This window comes from Armigeres subalbatus, chromosome 1 (assembly GCF_024139115.2).
Source record: "Armigeres subalbatus isolate Guangzhou_Male chromosome 1, GZ_Asu_2, whole genome shotgun sequence".
Taxonomy (NCBI): domain Eukaryota; kingdom Metazoa; phylum Arthropoda; class Insecta; order Diptera; family Culicidae; genus Armigeres; species Armigeres subalbatus.
The window spans coordinates 23,612,456-23,633,981 of record NC_085139.1 but is presented as its reverse complement, the minus strand read 5'-3'; the positions used below and the strand labels follow the sequence as shown (position 1 = coordinate 23,633,981).

The window sequence follows — 21,526 nt, the reverse complement described above, 5'->3', positions numbered from 1 at the left end:
GGCCACCTGGAAAGCCAGCAATGCGCTGGCACGATACCATGGTGTTCTTCTAAAACAGCGAGTCATAATGTTCGGTGCTGCAAGGACACGCAGCTAACCTCGAGGGTGCGTTATCCACTGGCCCCCCTTTGAAGCATTACTTTCTGATTGTACCGAAGGGACGACGAGCTTGGCGGCAATGAAAACGGTTTAGCGGGTCGGGGATGTAGTCCTGCCTCCCTCGTTTGCTGATGGAGGTGGTCTCTATTGCTTTGGAAGAACACCGTACCAAAGACCCTTCACGTTCGTTGGTATTGACTACCTTGGTCCAGTACAAGTGTCGATAGAGCGCTGCATAGAAAAAAGATGGATCGCAGTCTTCACTTGTTGGTCGTTCGAGCGGTCCACATTGAGGTGGCCCATTCAATATTGACTCATGGCGGTTTGACCGTAGTTAGTAGTAGTTCTTGGCAAAATAATATTCTTGGTTAGAAATATTGTAATAGAGTGCCTCTAACTTCATTATATGATACGTGTAAAGAAGTGTTTTAGCTGCATTTTTGATATCGTTAGGTTAAAACTGTCACAATATTTATAACAATTCGGCATCATCATATTCAGAGGACTATATTCAGCATAGTTTGTTAGATGATAGTTTAAAGAGAATAATTGTCGATGTCGTAGTTATCGTGACCGTACATAAAAGTTCAGGTTTGATAATAGCTGTGGGGAGTCAATATTGTCACGACGCACTTTCAGTGTTTGAATGTCAATGAGCTTGCAATGTTGGCAATGGAAATACGACCCTACCTAACTTGCGAAGTGCATATAATATTTACGGAGTTACTTAGTATACAATACACTTTTCAATAAGTAAAAACCCCGATTAATCCACCTAGCGGTGATGGTGCCTTTCTCTTGCATTATAAAAATAGTATTTTGGCTATTACTCTCCAGCCCATGGTCCGATCTGGCCAGTTTTCAATAGGAAACAATGGTAGATTATTCTGCGAATGCAACCTGTTGCGAGTAAATCGGTTAAGGATAAGTGCCTGAAAAATGAGTGGCATTTTTTTATCAATTTTTCTATAAAAAACTGGTATTTTGGCCATAACTTCCGAGCCCATGGTTCGATCTGACCAATTTTCAATAGGAAACAATGGTAGAATATCCTGCGTCGAATGCAACTTGTTGCGAGTAAATCGGTTGAGGATAAGTACCTGAAAAATGAGTGACATTTTTTTTTTGGGCGTGTGCGCACAGACACACACACACACACATACACACACACACACACACACACACACACACACACACACACACACACACACACACACACACACACACACACACACACACACACACACACACATACACACAGACATCACCTCAATTCGTCGAGCTGAGTCGATCGGTATTTAACACTATGGGTCTCCGGGCCTTCTATAAAAAGTTTGTTTTTGGAGCGATCATATAGCCTTTACCGTATATTTAGTATACGAGAAAGGCAAAAAGGAAACAAAAATGTAAAATAACTGGGGCACAATAAAGAACTGTAGCTTTAAAAAAAAAGTTAAAGCAGCCATTAACGACGCAGCGGAGAACAACGTCGGGTATATGGGTCGAAGTCGACGGAACGATTGGTTCGACGAAGAGTGCAGACAGATTCTGGAGGAGAAGGACGCAGCGCGGGCGGTCGCGCTGCAGCAAGGTACCCGGCAGAACGTGGAACGTTATAGACGGAAGCGGAGACAGCAGACCCGCCTTTTTCAGGAGAAGAAACGCCGCCTGGAAGAAGCGGAGTGCGAGGAGATGGAACAGCTGTGCCGTTCTCAAGATACACGCAAGTTCTATCAGAAGCTCAACGCATCCCGCAAAGGCTTCGTGCCGCGAGCCGAAATGTGCCGGGATAAGGATGGGAGCATCTTGACGGACGAACGTGTGGTGATCGAAAGGTGGAAGCAGCACTACGAGGAACATCTGAATGGCGCTGAGAGTACAGGCAGTGAAAGTCAAGGCAGCGGAGGAGATGACTACGTCAGTTCAGCGGACGATGGAAGCCAACCAGCCCCCACCTTGAGGGAAGTTAAGGATGCCATTCAACAGCTAAAGACCAATAAAGCAGCTGGTAAGGATGGTATCGGAGCTGAGCTCATCAAGATGGGCCCGGAAAAGCTGGCCACTTGCCTGCACAAACTGATAGTCAGAATCTGGGAAACCGAACAGCTACCGGAGGAGTCTTTCCATCTACAAGAAAGGTGACAAACTGGAGTGTGAGAACTTTCGAGCGATCACCATCCTTAATGCCGCCTACAAAGTGATATCCCAGATCATCTTCCGTCGTCTGTCACCATTAGTGAACGAGTTCGTGGGAAGTTATCAAGCCGGCTTCGTTGAAGGCCGCTCGACAACGGACCAGATCTTTACTGTACGGCAAATCCTTCAAAAATGCCGTGAATACCAGGTCCCAACGCACCATCTGTTCGTTGATTTCAAGGCGGCATACGACAGTATAGACCGCGTAGAGCTATGGAAAATTATGGACGAGAACAGCTTCCCTGGGAAGCTTACCAGACTGATCAAAGCAACGGTGGATGGTGTGCAAAACTGTGTGAAGATTTCGGGCGAACACTCCAGTTCGTTCGAATCGCGCCGGGGACTAAGACAAGGTGATGAACTTTCGTGCCTGTTGTTCAACATTGCGCTAGAAGGTGTCATGCGGAGAGCCGGGTGTAACAGCCGGGGTACGATTTTCAACAGATCCAGCCAATTTATTTGCTTCGCGGATGACATGGACATTGTCGGCCGAACATTTGCAAAGGTGGCAGAACTGTACACCCGCCTGAAACGTGAAGCAACAAAAGTTGGACTGGTGGTGAATGCGTCAAAGACAAAGTACATGCTTGTGGGCGGAACCGAGCGCGACAGGGCCCGCCTGGGAAGCAGTGTTACGATAGACGGGGATACCTTCGAGGTGGTCGAGGAATTCGTCTACCTCGGATCCTTGCTAACGGCTGACAACAACGTTAGTCGTGAAATACGAAGGCGCATCATCTGTGGAAGTCGGGCCTACTACGGGCTCCAGAAGAAACTGCGGTCGAAAAGATTCGCCACCGCACCAAATGTGTCATGTACAAGACGTTAATAAGACCGGTAGTCCTCTACGGACATGAAACATGGACAATGCTCGAGGAGGACTTGCAAGCACTCGGAGTATTCGAGAGACGGGTGCTTAGGACCATCTTTGGCGGTGTGCAAGAAGACGGTGTGTGGCGGCGAAGAATGAACCATGAGCTCGCCCAACTCTACGGCGAACCCAGTATCCAGAAGGTAGTTAAAGCCGGAAGGGTACGATGGGCAGGACATGTTGCAAGAATGCCGGACAGCAACCCTGCAAAGATGGTGTTCGCTTCCGATCCGGCAGGTACGAGACGGCGTGGAGCGCAGCGAGCGAGATGGGCAGACCAGGTGCAGAACGACTTGGCGAGCGTGGGGCGTATCCGAGGATGGAGAGATGCGGCCTCGAACCGTGCATTGTGGCGTCAAATTGTTGATTCAGTGTTATCTGTTTAGATGTTAACTAAATAAATGAAAAATGAGCTTTAAAAAAACGAGAAATCACAGTCTAGGGTGTATTTTCACCACAAAACCCAATTTTCTATCATACACATATTTCATACAAAACATTTTTATATTGCAACTTTCTTCTAATTTCACTTCTCTTTTCTTCAACAGGTAATTTTTGATTATATGTTGGCAGCTCCTACACAAAATAGAAGGAAAATACTTTTTTGGTAAGCATGACTATGTTACATATATTCGAGCTAATTCAATATAGAATTGTTAATCAAAAACACTACCAGGCTGCTTCATCCAGTTTCTCATCTTCGAACTATGATAGTAATCCAATTTTCAGAAACCGATTTTCAAGCTCTGCAAATTGAGCAAGATCTGGAAGATTGTTGCTTCGATTGTTCCTTTCCAGCCTGTATCGGACCGGGTGTGATGGAGCCCGCGCATCAGGCCACAGAATCCGGTTTACCGCGACCACAGCCGATCGACCGGTACTTTTCCCTTTCGATTCAGCTTCAATGGGCTGGAAATATTCGCGAAATCGTCCAAACCAGCGCAGCCGTTTCCTTTTTGCCGTCGCCCTCGGTAGCTATAGGTCCAAATTACTCGAAGCAGGAGTGCACACGATGGCTTTTACGACAACGGCGACGACGGTGAAAATTAAGCAAATGGGACGTAACATCATTGGAAGTACGGCGGAAATGGGAATATAAGTAACCCTGAGCATTAAATAACCGGCAGCGCCACGCTGATTTTGCACTGTTGGTGTCAGTTATGTGCTTGACTTATTATGGGTTCCATTATTGCAGCTCGTCAAACCATGGCCTCCCTCCAATATTTTTTTTCTCCATCCAACAATTGCTTAGCCCAGTATACACAATTAATTTGCAAAACTGTTCATGGCCACATCGCCCTTGCGTGAGACCCTGCCATGCAACGAACGTCAAATCACAAAATCTTTGATACGGCCTCAAGCAGAAATGCAACCATCTCCTACGTTGAAGCTCATCCGTTGTGTGTGATAGGTTGGTCTCTCTACTGGATGAGCAGTCTTGCACTGAGACGTCCAGCGGCGATGGCGTTTGGTTGGTTGCTTTCACGATGAGCGACGATGCATTCGCAGATTTTGGTTCAAGTCGTCGTCGCCGTTGATCGCCCGAAAGAAGCGTGGATTTGAACGCGAATCATCCCAATTTGCCCTCGCCATCGCACAAAAACGTCATTTGCAAAATTAGTCATCCATCACTGATGGGAGCGTTGTTGGACCAGTTGAATGTCGATGCATACATATTGGGAGCTTTTGACTGTTGACCAACCGGTTGCTTGCATGAGCAATGCTTCGCGGTTCAGATTCAGACGCCCGATGGCTATTGATGTTTAGATGGTGCCTTTTCCCAGTACTGTATGTGTTTGTATGCAGATCTCATCCATAGTAGAGTTGGTGAAAGACTTTCGCTCGAAATCGAGCAATTCATTGCCATAATTGTGGTTATGATTTTCGTATTGATGACATAAAATGTATGTCATAGCACTAAAGCCCTTATAATTTTCGCTTGGATAAAAAGATAATTGTTGAACTAAACGAACCTTTTCAAAACAGATTATTAAATATTTGCACAAACGAACGTTTTATCGCAATTATATATTTTTCAGCCATAAGCTAATGTATGAAACTTCTAAAGGTTGGTTTAGTTAGAAAAGATTTTCGACTTCACCTTCAAATATTTTATTGTGTTTAAGCAATTAAATCACCTCACGTCAACCAGTTGCACCACCAACAAACAACCGTTGAAAACACTCAAAGCAGCTGCTCCTCATTATCGCTGGTGGCCGCATCGCCGTAAACTTGGTCTGTAATTCGTTTTCTCCCGTCAGATTCCTGCTGTTGAAGCAGGAGAAAATCCAGCTCCGTCGTCATTCCGAACACCGACGACGACGACAACGATGTGACGACCGGCGGTACACTTCGGAGGACATGGATTAATTTTCCATCATTCCTTCTGTGCTATAGCGTCCACACTCGAGTGGATGTGGTGCTGGTAGATTCATCCACGCTGGCCAAACATCCGTAACGGGTAGGCGTCCAAGCTGACCTACCGAACTGTTGCCACTGCACCGAACTATGCTTGGAAAAACTGATTGGACAGGTGAAAAACGATGCGGTTAATTCGCGGTGGCATTTTTATTTATCTCGTAGCTATGCCTCTTCGGAGGACGGTGTGGTTGTCCAGTGTCAGACCGCTACCAACTGGACTAGATTCTCACATGGTGCGCAATGGATGATGATGATAGCGTTTCTCGCCTTCTCGGTTTGAAAGTCGTTGTCGTGGTCATTATGCTGCAATCGCAGTGGCGAGCTTCCCAGCGGAACTTGAGCACAATTTACAATCGATTTGAAATACAAAAATATCTTTATCCATTCATTCATCATGTTACATACAAATCGGCTCAGCTCGACGAACTAAAGCGATGTCTGTATGTGTGTACGTGTGCATTTTTTGCCTTTCTCGTATTTTTTTATAGAGGGATGAAGGCAAATCTGCAAACAGACACTAGAAATCATCCCCCCAGGAACTGCCTTCCTGCATTACTTCTGGGAGATAGGCAGTACTTAATGTACTCGCTCATTCATGCTCACACAGGCACTCATCCCGTATGAGGCTTACTTGAGTGCTTTCTTTAGAATTCTCTCTAACAAACCCTGACACTTTTCCTGACGCACCATAAGAGTCTCACTTGGATGCTCACCAATAACATACTATGTGAGTCGAACTTGGGTGCTTACCCTTTACGCACCATGTGAGACTAACTTGGATGCTCCAAGGCTACGTCATCGGCAAAGCCGACGATCTTAACACCAGGAGGGAACTTTATTTTCAGAACCCCATCAAACATAAGGTTCCATAATACCGGTAATAGGAACGCTTCTCTTACCGACATCGGCCTCGTATAATAGTTCACGGTTCTGGCTTCCCGGCCTTCGGCAACAACACCAATTTCTGCCTTCTCCATCTTCCGAGGAATCAACACTCATCAAGGCATCTCTGCAGAGCTAGCCTGAACATGTCCGGGTTCGCTATGATTGCTGCCTTGAGAGCGCTGTTCAGGGCTCCATCAGGCCCTGGAGCTTTGCTCGTTCAGGGATTTGGGAATCACGAGTAACTCTTCGTTCGTCATCGGAGCCACCATTTTGGCCGCACCCATATTGTCTTGCGGTTCAAGAGGACTTGTGGCTCGGGACGGGCAGAGTACATCGATAATCCTCGCTAAACTATCCGGGGACCGTTCAGGGGATGAAGAACTCCCTTTGGTCTTGGCCATCACTATCCTGTAGTCGTCACCCCACGGATTCACGTTGGCTCCTTTCGCATAGGCTGTCCAAACACGTTTTCTTACTACTCTTGATGGCCTTGTTAAAGGCCAACTTCGCAGCTCATGGCGGTCCGCTCATTCATCCTCGGTGCGGGCACGTAGGATAGCTACCAACGCATCCCCGCTTAGGCCTTCAGTGTAAGCTTCCAGTCCCAGGGCTGCGGCGAAAACTTAGCTGTCGACGTGATTGGTCCTCCACCCACAGACCTGACAGGGATTCCCGGACCTCGGATGTTGCATGTCATAGTTGATCTTAAAGCGAATTGCTAGATGATCACTATGGGTGTAACCCTCGTCCACCCTCCAGTCCAAGTCTGGTGCCTGACCAGGACTGACGAACGTTACGTCAATCCATGACTCAACCCCGTTCTTTCTGAACGTGTTAGTGGAACCATCATTGCCTAACACTTTGTCGAGCTTCACTAGCGTCGCTAGTAACGCTTGAACCCTTCGATTGCTGCAACCCTTCGACATGCTTACGACCCACTAGGTTGGACGATAGCCTATCCATCATCTGGTTGAACTGTTCTAATGGCCACCTTGGTGGGGCATATCAGCTACAATAGAATACAACACACCATTGATCTTGGCTATCGTGACACCCTCAGCAGAGGAGTGTACCACCTTTTGGATCGGGTACCGTCCAATCGTGTAAATAGTCACCATTGCCGTTATTGACAGGGACGTTGTACCGGTCGGACGGGAGGGTGACATAGGTCCTCGACTCCAAGACCGACTGCCACAGCAGCTGCTGGGCAGTTTCAGAGTGGTTAAGATTCAGCTGCGTTACTTGCACGGCATCTTCTTGTTTGTCTCTCCGATGGGACACGAAGAGCGACGCATAACGTGGTTACAGGCTTGCTTTTTGCTGGCGCAGATGAGGCACTTTGGTGCCTTATCGCATTCCTGCGCCTTGTGCCCTTCCTCACCACAACGACGACACAGGTTGCTACGGTCTGGGCCCTTACAGTTGTAGGACTTGTGCCCCAACTCTAAGCACCGATAGCACCTGTCCACTGAAGGTGGCTGGTGTTTGCTCACTGTTGGTTTGGGCACTTTTTTCAAAGCTTGGTGGCCGGTTTGGACAGCGTGCTACAAAGCTCGCCACGGTTTTATGGGGCGGAAGACAGCCTAGCCATTAGCCCACTCGCCGTTTCGAGTCAGGATCACCCGGCTCTACTAAGAGAGTAGAATACCAGACTGCAACATTACGATATCCAAGACAAGGTCCGTTAACACGCGACCAGAATGCCATAATCAGGATCTCACTGGTATTGATCCTGATGTGCCAATTGGCACTCCCTGGGCTCTTGTATGCTTTGAGCGGCACACGGTCGCTTTGATAGGGCCTGCTTGCGGACACATGCAGCTTTTTGTAGAGGTTTAACAGAGCCCGCTGCCAAGCCCCACCACATCCTAGACAGGCCCCATAGCTCGCAAAGACGGCGAGGAGGGGTCGTAAAGTCCTTGGACATACTCCCTGCTGCCGTCCCACAGCATGTGAATCATTAGAAACGCGCCTCTATTTCCGATGAAACCATTAACAAAGTCCCGTATCGCTCCGGGGAAAACGTCCGGTCCATTAGAAGGTTTCCTCTGTTTCCTCGGCATTAAACCCAAGCAGCACAAGTCAGGCAAAATTGGTTGTAGCAACTTGTTTGTGACTAAATCTGGTCACATACGAGTTGCGATAACCTAAGTGGAACAAGTGTGCTGCTAGGGAAGAAAAGATGTCGCACTCAATGTTCAAGCAATCCAAGTGGTCCGATCGAAGCCTCACGCTTACTGTTCGGGTGGTCTTCAACAGCAGAAGCCAGAGAGATAAGGTCGCTAGTACTAAAACGCTACTTAAAAAAAGAATGCAGAATTATGCAACTTGCAATCCGCCGTGCCGTTGGAATACCGGTTTACAGTCAATGAAATGCTTTCGATCCATACCTTCCGCATCCGGAACCTTGCTTTGAGACTCAAGCAAAAAAAAGCCATCCAATCCATTTCATCCGTGACGACAGGACCTCGGTCCGGTTAGCTGGGCAGAAACGGTACGTTCCTGTCGAAGGCTGCAACGAACTTCTCAGGCTTACTCGATCCGGTGCATACATGGACGAGTCCACCGTGTTTTTCGACGCAGGGTCTGCAGACGCCTCCTCTCAGTAATGATTTTTTATCACCACGCTAACGTTCCGTAACGATATACGAAAATCTACAACAAAACGCCGAATAATAACAATTTCTCTTATTTGTGACTTGGTCACCTTAATATAATGGGACTGGAAAGACACATTGACGAGATAAAACTTCTTCTGGAATACCATTTCTTTGCCGTTACTGAGACGATGCTGAAATCCTCTGCTTCTGTAGGACCGATCCATGTACCAGACGTACAAATTCGTAAAGCACTCTCTGCCCTCAAACCGTGGACGTGGAAGAAAATCGTGTGGCAAGATCGGCCTTTACTTGCTGAAAGGTCTAAAGGCCATTCCAGTGCTCAAATCTACCTTCGACCCAAATGTACCTTTGACTCAAAGGTTCGAATACCTCGCTGTGCAGGTAAAAATTAACGACTTTAACATCAGAATCGTCACTGTGTACAATCCGCGAGAGTACGAAAAACCTTTTTTTTGACGTGCAAGATTTTGCTTTCGATCGAATTTTCGTTGTCGGTGACTGTTGACTCACGGGTGAATTTGCGGGTAAAGTTTCGGACATCTATATAGCAAACTCGATTAATTTGATTGGGATTAGCTTTAAGCTGTAAATATTTAATCTTTAGTATTTTGTATAGTTCATTTTTCATCTTACTTACAGATTTTAGTCCACTTTTAGCTTAAATTCACCTAATTACCGTTATAGATTCTTGTACTTTTTCGTATCTAGATGTTTACAATTCTCGGGTACTTATTCAAAAGGACGTATGTGATTTTGTAAACAAAGATTCAAACGTCGATTTGTCCAATATGATGGATCTCCCACGCAAACCAACACCACCAACAGGTTAGTGAAGGCTTCCTCTACCTGTCTGTGGTGATGGTTTGCGTTGGAGTGCTATCAGATTGGATCAATCGACGTTTGAATCGTTGTTTACAAAATCACATACGTCCTTTTGAATAAGTACCCGAGAATTTAAGTTAGTTATTTTACAATTCATTTATCAATTTTTACTTACATAGGATAAGATAACTATAGATTTAAGCCCAAACGAATGTAGAAATATTAAATTTAGGATAAGTTTTATAAACCATAAACCACATTAAGTTTTTACTGTTTTTTTTTGTTTATCTGTTTTGCTATCGTACTTCTAACGAACTCATATTTCGCTTCAACAATGGTTTGACCATTCCGTTCTTCGGTATGAGTGCCAGCGCATTGTATACACACGGAAGGTAAGGACTATCGCCAACATTCCTTGACCCGATATACCGGAGACTTGCTTCGGTTGTACCATTTTCGGCGATATCCAGAAGTGCCAACTTCGATGCCGCTCCTTGCAATATTCCTCCACTTGTTTGCACATCAGCGGCACGAATCCTACCGTCCTTTCCAGCGTACGTTCGGAGTACCTTACCCCGAATCCAGCCATTTCGTATTCCATTTTCAACGATGATTACAAGATCTCCAGATTGTAGTGGCTTCACATCGTTGAACCACTTTGTACGTCGACAAATACTCGGCAGATACCCAGAATCTGTCTTAAGTCTGTTAAACATGTCCCCAATTTGTTCGTAGTGCGATTGCTGTGCAGGTAGGTGCTTTCGGTGGTTGAACAACTCTGCTTGAACTTACCATCAAGAAGTGATTGGGTGTTAAAGCTTCGTCATTCTCAGCTGCTACAGGCATATAGGTCAGTGGTCCTGAGTTGACCATCGATTCAACCTCGACCAGTATCGTATAAAATGTTTCCTCATAAGGGTTTTTGGAAGTTGACAGTGTATTCAGGCCGGTCTTGACGGACCGAATCAAACGTTCCCACAAACCTATAATATGGGGCGCCGCAGGTGGGTTGAATCGCCACGAAGTTTGTCGGTTAGTGAAAGTACTTGACAGAGTTTTGTTGATTTTTGTAGCTCTTGCCTCAGTTCTTTACTAGCACCTTGAAAGTTAGTAGGGTGGTTGAGCCAATAAAAGTGGTGTACCAGTAATAGTGGAAACGCGATTTTCGCTAGATGTAGTGTATTTTAATTTTTCAAATTACTTCATATACAATAGCGGCCGCTCAAAAAAGGTGAATGTGTGCGAAAAGTTTACAAATTTTCCGGAAAAACATTGAAAACATCATTTTTTCTTAACTTTTTGGCTCCCTTGCACCAATAATAGTGAGGCGTTCCTATAATAGTGAATCCCATAAGAAACCAATGGGATTCACTATTATAGGAACAGAAGTTGGCTAGTGCCACTATTACTTGTCCATGTACCAGTCAATGGAGGAAGCGATTTTGAAAAGAAAACAATATTTTGAAGTATCAACAACATTTTTCCTGAAACAGCTTTCTGCCAATAGATTTACATCACAGAAAATATATTCCTATCAATAGATATGAATTAAACAATTTGGACCTGTCACTAATACCACTATTACCGGTACACCGACCCTACCTTGGTCACTGTAAATCTCCTGCGGAGCACCTCTGCCAATATGCAAGAGTCGGTTAAGAGAGTACTAGCTACTTCAAGATGTACGACGCGGATGGTTTGGCATTCGAATAAGACTACCCATCTCTTAACATTACTCCTCCCGATACGAATGAAATATAGGCTTCAATAGTCAACTCCGACAAACGTAAATGGACTAACGTACGCTGATAGACGACATTCAGGAAGCAGAGCCATTCTAGGGGCGAAAGCAGAAGATTTGTGCACGGTACACCATATACAGCTCTTTGCAACCGCGCGAACAACATTTCTGAGGCTCGAAATGTGATACTTCTGCCTGACCTCATTGACCACGGTCTCATTATTACCGTGCCCGTACCGTCGATGGTACCAGTCGATAATTAGGTTGGTAACGTAGTGATTTTTTGGAAGAATCACTGGAAACCGTGTATCAAATGGTACAAAGCGTGCTGCTCCAATACGCCCATCCACTCGTAGTACGCCAGCGTCATCCATCTTTGGTGATAATTTGCGAAGAGGGCTAGAGTTGTAAAGTCGCGCTGCTTCACTCGAAGTGTGTTGCTTTTGCCTGTGGATCTGAACTACCTCATCCGGGTACGCTTCCGATTGCATCCAATGAAATAGCACGATCTCAGCTTTCTGAAGCTCACTTCGCGTTAAATGTGCACATTCTTTAGTTGACCCAAAAGACGTCTTTTTGCATACAACGAACAAAACCGGATTACGTATACCACTGTTCGCTGCAGTCTTTCCCATTTCGAGAAACGCTTGTATTCGATGAACGACTCGGAAGATTTGCGATGATGTGCATTCAGTATACAAAGCTCTTCGGTAGAATCCGGTTCCGGTAACAAATTACAAGGCCATTGTGACTCTTCTTTGTACAGGAATTCTGGACCCACAAACTATCGTGAATCCTGTTTGAAGCATGGACCTGCGTCCCACTTTGTCGCTTCGTCAACGACGTTAAGCTAACCGGGAACCTTTCGCCATTCTTCAATTTTCGTTTCACTTAGAATTTCACCAACTCTGAACGCTACAAATTGTCGATACTTTCGTTGATCCGACTGAATCCAGGATAGAACCGTGCTCGAATCACTCCAGATCAAACGACGATGAATTGGTAGGGTGTGACTTTCTTGTACAGATTTCACTAGACGGCTTCCTAGCACCGCTGCCTGGAGTTCCAACCTCGGGACTGAAAGTGGCTTCAAACGGGCTACTTTGGACTTTGCAGATACCAAGGTACAACGAATCACACCTTGATCGATGATCCGGAAGTATGCTACACAGGAAAAGGCCACCAAGTTTGCGTCCACAAACACATGCAACTCTAAGTTATCTAGGCTGGGTAAATCGTATCCTGGGAAGTAACACCGTGCTATCCTAACTTTTCCCATCTCACGGATTGCCCGGATCCATTGACACCAATTCTTATAGATGTTGTCCGAAATCTCCTGATCCCAATCCACTTTGCTTCGTCAGACATCTTGTATCAAACACTTGCCATGAATTACGTAAGCAGCCATCAGCCCCAAGGGATCAAATATGCTCATGACAACACGGAGAACTTCTCGTTTTGTCGGGATCTTATTTCCGTTGAGTAAGAGTTCAATATCTGCTCTCAAGCATAGCTAGAATATGAATTCATCTGTGTCAATTCCTTAGCCTCCTCCTTAGCCGCGCGGTAAGACGCGCGGCTACAAAGCAAGACCATGCTGAGGGTGGCTGGGTTCGATTCCCGGTGCCGGTCTAGGCAATTTTCGGATTGGAAATTGTTTCGACTTCCCTGGGTATAAAAGTATCATCGTGTTAGCCTCATGATATACGAATGCAAAAATGGTAACTTGGCTTAGACACCTCGCAGTTAATAACTGTGGAAGTGCTTAATGAACACTAAGCTGCGAGGCGGCTCTGTCCCATGCCAAAAAGAAAGTAAGAAAGTGTCAGGTTACTACTGCATCCCGAGGACCCTCTCAATGCCCGTTGATTTATCCACCAAAAATTTTTTGCTTTCGTTCATAGAACTTCCTGTCAACCCGTTTAACAACTCTCACAGAATTTGATAGCCAATTACGAAGTTCGAACCGAGCTCTGGCGTGGAGTTCTTTCACTTCCACAGCAATACGTATGGCTTCCTCCTCTGTATCTCTACTATCAAGATAATCGTCAACGTAATGATTGTTTGTTATAGCGTCTACTGCTTCTGGAAAATGGGTTCTCCACTCTTCCGCATTTCTATTTTTTATATACTGCGCCGAGCATGGAGAGCATGTTTACCCGAAGTTTGCAACATTAATCACGAATACATCAATTGGTTTCACAGGATCGTCGTGCCAGACAAAACATTGAGATAGTTGATCCTCAGGGTTTATGAGGATTTGAAAAAACATTTCCCTGATGTCATCAACCACAGCGACCTGACGTTGGCGGAAGCGATACAGAAATGCCTGAAGTGATGTAGGGAGGTCCGGACCTGTGAGCAGCAGCGAATTGAAAGACACCCCTTCAACCTTCGCTGCTGCATCCCACACCATACGGATTTTTCCCGGTTTATTCGGGTTCAGCACTAATGCAAGAGGAAGAAACCAGGTTCTCCGCGGATCAACGGTGTCCAGCTCATCCTGCATTACCTTGCGTATGTAGCCCTTTGCTTCCAAATCGTTGATATGCTTCTTTACCTTGTCGTACAATATTGAGTCCCCTAATAGCTTGCGATCGAGACATTTTAACCGGCGCTCCGCCATCGGACGGCTCACGGGAAACTCGATGTTATCGTACCGCCGAGAATCTTCCAGAAGTCATTCGATGCGTCGTTTTCTCCATTATTTCACGCGCTCGTCGGTCGTCATCGGCCTCAAGCACCGGTGCAAGTTTAACCCCAGTACTTTCAACGGAGAAGACATTCTCAACCAGAGAGTGTAGGTCAGAATCACTAGATACAGCACAGACGTGTAAAAGACAATGTTCCGGTGGATTATTCAGGCCTTCTACGTTTCCGTACACAGAAAAAAATAATAAAAAATAAACAGCGCGTAAAACCTGACATGCGGAAATTTACGCCATTATATGCTGAAATGGTCTTCTTGCTAACAAGATTGTTTACAACTTGTATTCAATATTGACGATTCACATCAAAAATTGTATACATTTAGGCAATATCCCGTGTGGAATTACGCTAATAATGGCGTTCCATTTATGTGCATGATTTTTAGCGTAAATTTCGGTGGATTTTTCTACCTGTGTAGATTGTCCACCCTAACTTTATTTTCGTTGCAACCGGCTCACGGGGTTTACCCATTCGTCTTTTCAAAGTTACTAGCAAGTCAGTGTTATTCAGCCCAATCAAAATACGTGGAACTTTTCCCCCATAGCTTTCCACCGGCAATCCTCGAAGATATGGGAATTTGTCCGCTAGATCTTCGTAGCATAACGCCTGTGATGGTAAGCCCAGACTTTCCACGCGTTCGTTCGTACTTCATCCAACGTATAGCGTTTCTCCCCAGTAGTGCTAGAGATAGAGACTCCAGGTTGACTTCTAGACTAGAGACTTTAGAGAATCATTCGAAACCGAACGACGACAATTGAAGGGACTACACTGGAAAACGCAACCAGGCAGCTTCGTTGATCTCAGCAGCGAAAAAACGGTATGGTGAGACGCTCTTTTCCCACGACCTCCCAGCAAAAAAGCTCTGAAGCAACCTTCGACGTGAAGGGTGGTATGGACTTCTAAAGTACTGTGCAAATAGATAGGACAAGTAGCGGTCAAGGAATGATTCTGCTGCTTAAATTCCTTGCACAATACGGAGCTGACAAGGAAAACGAATAATTCTGCAATACCGTGGGGCATCGAAATCCGTACACTTAAGCACCTTAGTATATGAAAAAGTCATTAGAAAATAGGAATCAAATGTAAATAAAACGTTTATTATTGACACACGAGTATGAAGGCTTTTAATTTTGATGTGCTTCACATTTACTCATTAAAAACTACGAAAAATATGATGAAATAATGAATAAAATCAACTACTGCTGACTCGAAATCCGTCCACCGTGGACGGATTTCGAATCATAGGATCAAAATCCGTACAGCAATTTTTTAACTGAATATTTAAATTGAAGTAGTTTGATTGACTAAACTACCACTGTAAATAGTTAGATACGCACCTTGAGAAGCGATCCCTTCGATTTGTATTCCGCTTATCTTATGTAATGATTAGCAATAAGCAATTAAAACATAGTTACTTTTGGTGCAATTATGCTCTACCCAAAAACAAAATGGCGGCAAAAACTCCGCGTTTGGTGGGTGGCGATTTGTTTTTGATTTTTGTTGTTTAAATATCAAAGCCTTGTTTCAATTTATATGCCCTAGAAGTTTACTGCCAAGTATCTGAACAGGATAAGATAAATTATTCCTGCATCAATTACCTTTACCCCCCTTGAATTTATTGATATCTCATGAGGTGGACGGACTTCGGTGCTGTACGGATTTCGGTCCCGCACTGTAGCAGGCGCGCGGCAATCGAGAAAATACATACTGGCATCTTCTCTTGCGGAATAATGCACTGATGCATTATTCCGCAAGTAAAGTGACGTTTTGTGAAGTTTTCTCTACATAGCATTTGTTTTTTTTTTGTGATTCATTTTAGGTGCACTATTTTTTCGGATCTGGTGTACCGATACGGAAGGCCATGTTGGAACTAGGGGCTGCCATTGGCCAGGTATTTGAAATCGGCGTAATCAGTTGGGCTGTTCTTGTTCGTCAACTAAAAGCTGCTGAACTTTCCAATTGATGTTCTGAAGCCCTCCTCCTGGCAAACCTGAGCGTGCCTATAAACCCCATGAAGATTTGGATGGCATAGTTTGGGCAGCTGTTACTCGCGTTTGAGCTGCATGTCCAGTGTCTTATCGTCATCAGTGCTTTCGCAGAGTACCTGCACCTCTGTTTATCGCTGCTCGTGTATGTTGGCACAGCACTGGTAAACGTTTGTTAAATTGATCGCTTTCAACATACTTATAATGCAGCGCTACAATGTTATGGCCCATCCACAATGGTGAGCGCAGCGGCAGGTTTTGACAGAAAATACATGGGTTAATTGTCAAAACGCGCCGCAGCGCTCATCATTGTAGGGGCCCCTTTAGTGTTAGTTTTGCTAACAATCCCTCGCAGAAACATGCGAGTCCCGGAAGGTTAACAAGGAGAACAGAGGCTCGATCGCACCTTCTTGGTGAACAGACGTCCGATCAGGTTTTCAACTCCGGTGAGAAATAAACGCCTTCCCTTGTCAGCAAATGACAAAAGCTCACATCACGACCGGCGATGAAAAGATAAAAGTTGCATGGCATGAGGTCAAAGACCTAAAGGCCTAAAACATGTTAAACATGAATGTTATATCAAATAAAATTTATAACCTCATCGAACAACTTTTTGAAAATTCTTGGAGTTTTTCTTCAAAGAAGGAGTATGAAATTGAATGTGTTCGTAGGATTAAGATTCAGGGTTTCGACTTTTCGTTTCAATGAGACCAAAGCAAGCGTATTTCGGGCCAAGGGAAAATTTTGTTTCGTTGTTTATGTTGAGGATCATCTTTCACCTATCAATCTTTTCTCTAGAACTAGCATTGGAAGATGAACGAAAATCTTGCCTATCAGATGAAAATCCTTTTTCGTTTCTCACTTTTCGCGAGAACTATAGCAGAAAAATTACAAAATTGTATGCCCGCGCCGGGATTCGAACCCAGAATAGTAACAATAATAGCTGTGGGGATGCGCTTACTTTAGCGACACCACCACGCTATCTGTATGAAAGCGTTAAGTTATTTGTTCCACATAAGCTACTACCATTTGCATTTATGATGCCATGAAAAGACTCGAATATGAAAGAAAAAGAGCAAACCAACGTTTAGCGGCAATCGAAGTGAGCGAAAAATTGTTATCACTCTCCAGGCTGCTTTTCTTTCCCGAAAAGCGATTTCTCCCCGAAAACTTTCGTGAGGGAAAATCATGTGCTCCTGAGATTGAGTGAGCATTATGAACCCTGATTAAGATTAATCGTCAAGAGAATAGTAGTCAAGTAGATTTTGTAGTTCTTTATCAAGTTCTCTATCATATCAAATTGCCGTACATTGTTATGCTTTTCTATAGTTTTATTCTTTCTATTATTATTATCATTTTTATTTATCCCTATAAAAATATATACAAATAATTGAAAAGATGTCCAACGTAAAAACCACAGCATAAACGGTCGGGGTTCAGCCAAATCACACCAAGCGCCAACGAAAAATTACCGATTTTTCTGCTCAAACTTTCGTTTAGCAGATTTAATTGATCGCAAATCGCATCGAATATCCCTCAACCCCATAACTGAGGATATCCTACTGCAAATGTATGCTTAAACTGTTATGAAATTATTTCCGTTGTCCTTGAACGAACTAAATATCACATGTCAGTCGAAAAGCCGCTTGGTGCGGTTTGGCTGAACCCCGACCAAATAACATAGATTGAAAAAATCCAGGATGAATTCCTGGAGGAGTTTACGGAGAAATTTCTGGAAGAATTCCCTGAGGAACTCCTGTATTCCCGAAGATATTACTGCAGGAATTCCCAGATGAATTTTTGCAGGCAGTACCAAAGAAATTCCCGGGGAAATTCCTGAATAATTTCCAAATGAATCCATGAAAGAGCTCCCTAAGGAATTCCTGGAAGAATTCCCGCAGAAATTCCCGGAGGAATGACAGGAGAAATTCCTTGAGCAATTTCTGAAGAAATTCCAAGCGGAATTCCCATTAGAATTGCTGAATAAATCCCTGGAGAAAATCTTAGAAGAATTCCTGGAAGAATTTTCGAAATAAATCCTGGAGGAATTGTTAGGAAATTCTCAAAAGAATTCCAGAAGGAATTCCCGAAAGAAATCTCTGAGGATTTCCTGAAGAAAATCCCGGAAAAGTTTTGGAGAAATTCTTTGAGGAAGTCCTGGAGAAATTTCCGTAGAAACTGGGAGGAATTCTTGGAGGAATTGCGGAAGGAATTCCAGGAGTAATTCCCGGAGGAGCTCCTTGCGGAATCCCAGGAAGAAATCCATACGGAATTACCGGAAGAATCCCCGGAAGAATTTTTACAGCCATTTCTGGAAGAAATCTCATATGAACTCCCACAGGAACTTTGGGACGAAATAGCGGAATTCTTCCTAGAGTTTTTCCCGGAGGAATTCCTGAAGACATTCTTGAAAGATTTTCTAGAGTAATTTCCGGAGGATTTGTTTAAGGAAGTCCTGCAGGAATTCCAGGAGGAAATCCTAAAAAAAACTCCTGGTGGAATTCTTAGAACAATTTCCGGAAGAATTTTCAGGATGTGCTCGAAGGAATTCCTGAAGAAGTTACAGCTTCTAAAGGAATGCTCGAAGGAATTCCGAGAGGAATTCCCGATGGAATTCCTGGAGGAAACCAAAATCCTCTCCTTCGGATTTTCTTCAGGAATTCCTCCGGGATTTCCTTGGGGAATTTCTCCAGGAATCGCCTCGAGCATTCATCCGAGAATTTATCCGGGAATTCCTTCGCGAAATCCTCAGGGGATTCCTTCGGAAAGTCCTCCGGGAATTCCATTGGGAATTCCTTCGGGAATTTATCCGGGAATTCCTCCGGGAATAATTTCTGGAGGAATTCCCGAAAAATTACCAGAGGAATTCCCGAATTATTATCAAATTTTTGGAGGAGTTCCCTGGAAGTGCTGGATGAATTTCAGGAGAAAATCCCGGAAAAACTCCTGGAGGAATTCCTGGAACAATTGCTGGAGGAATTTTCAGGAAATTTTCGAAGGAATTCCTGGAGGAAATCCCGAAGGAATTCTTGGAAGAATTCCCGGAGAAATTCCCGAAGAAATTCCCGCAGGAATTCCCGAAGAAATTCTCGAAGGAATTCCCGGAGGAATTATCGAAGGAATGGATTGAGGTTTCGTACAGGAATTTCTCCGGGAATTAGCCCGGAGTTCCTCCGGGAATTACGCAGTGAATTTTTCCGAGAATTCCTCCAGGAATTCCTTCGGGAATACGTCCAGGATTTCCTCCAGGAATCCCTCCAAGAATTCCTCCAAGAATTTTTCCAGGAATTCCTCTGGATCTACCCCCAAAAATTTCTCCAGGAATTTCTCCAAGAATATACTCTTCTGGGACTTCCTCCAGCAATTCTTGGAAAATTCCTGGAGGAATTCTTAGAGGACTTATTGGAGAAATTCTTGGAGAAATTCCTGTAAAAATTCTTGGAGGAATTCCCAAAGGAATTTCTAGAGAATTCCATCGAGAATTTCCCAAAAATTCCTCCGTAAGTTGTTTCTGGAATTACTTCAGGAGTTTTCGCGGGATTTCCTCCTGGAATTCCTCCGGGACTTCCTTAATGAAATCCTCCGGAAATGACTCCCTGAATTCTTTCAAAAATGTCTTCAGGAAGGAGGAATTCTCGAAGAAATTTCAGGAGGAATTCTCAAAGAAATACCCGATGGAATTCTTGGAGGAATTCCCGAAGACAATTCCGGAGGAATTCCTTCGGGATTTTTGCTGGGAATTCCTCCGGGAATTCCTGCGGGAATTCCTCCGAAAATTTCTTCGGGAATTCCTCCGGAAATTGGTGTAATTCCTCCATAAATTCCTCCGGGAATTCCCCTGGGAATTCCTCCAGAAATTCCTCCTATAATTTCTCTAGGAATTCTTCCAATATTCTCCCCAAGATTTCTTCCAAAAATTCCTCTAGGAATGTTTCAATGAGTTCCTCCAGGATTACCTCGAGGAATTCCTCCGAGTATACCTCGAGGAATTCCTTCGGGATTACCTCCAGGAATTCCTCCCGAAATTTCTTCAGAAATACCTCCAGGAATTCCTTCGGGAATTCTTCCTGGGAGTATTCCCGGTTTGCTGGGGGTATTTCTGAAAGAATTTTCGGGGAATTTCCAGAGAAAATTCTCGGAGGAAGAATTTCTTCACTAATTGGCCCCGGGATTCTTCCACTAATTGATCCAGGAGCTCTCCCAGAAATAGTTCTATAAATGGCTTCAGTAGTTTCTTCATCAATTGCTTCAAGAATTTCTCCAAGAACTCCTTTAGGGATTGCTCCGGAAATTTCTTTCAAAATTATCCGGGAATTACTCTAGGCATTTCTGCGGAATTTCTTCAATAATTGCTTCAGTATATTCTTCAGAAATTCCGCCACTAATTGCTTCAAGAATTCTTCCAGCATTACCTACAACTTCGTTCAAGCACTCATCCACTAATTCCTCAAAAAAAAATTCCACTTATTGCTCCAGGAATTTATCCAGCACTGCTATCTGGACTTCCTCCATGATTTCGTCCAGAAATTTCTCCAGAGTTTCTTCAAGGAACTCCTCCAGGAATAGGTCACCTAATTGCTTCAGGAAATTCTCCACTAATTGCCTCAAGAAATCCTCCACCACTTCTCTAGGATTTTCTCCAGGAACTCATCAGGAATTAATCCAGGCATTCTTTCCGAAATTCCTCCAGGAACTCTAGTGAGAATTTCTCCATGAATGCCACCAGGAAGTTTTGCGATCATGTCGCCAGAAATTATTTCCGAAATTTCTTTGGGAATATTTCCAGAATATTCTCTAGGAATTCCCTTCAAAATTAATCTAATCTAAAATTTCTCCCAGAAGTTTATCCGGAAGCTCAACGACTACACTGGCATATGGGACAAACTAAAAGTTTTTTTTTTAAATTTTCTAATTAAATAAATATTCGTATTGAACGGTCACAATAAGAATGAGAAATATGACAATTACAGGTTCAAATTTGAAAATGACTAAAATCCATGTGGAACTGATATGCGATCGTAGGCGTTGTTCATCAATAGATGATTGCGGTAGCCGTAGCGTGGACTCCATTTTACCATTTGTGTCATGGAAGTTGGAGGCATAATTGAGTCAAAAAAACCTGAGTGAGTTTGTCAATATGGTAAGAAAGCATTGCTCGGACTAGAGAAGTCAGTAA

General features: G+C 44.2%; 1 protein-coding gene across 1 annotated transcript in view; it reads left to right on the top strand.

The window, feature by feature from the left end:
• LOC134222701 (ankyrin repeat domain-containing protein 12) overlaps positions 1-21,526 on the top strand; it is a 509,755-nt gene that overhangs the window by 109,622 nt on the left and 378,607 nt on the right. The window lies entirely within an intron of this gene.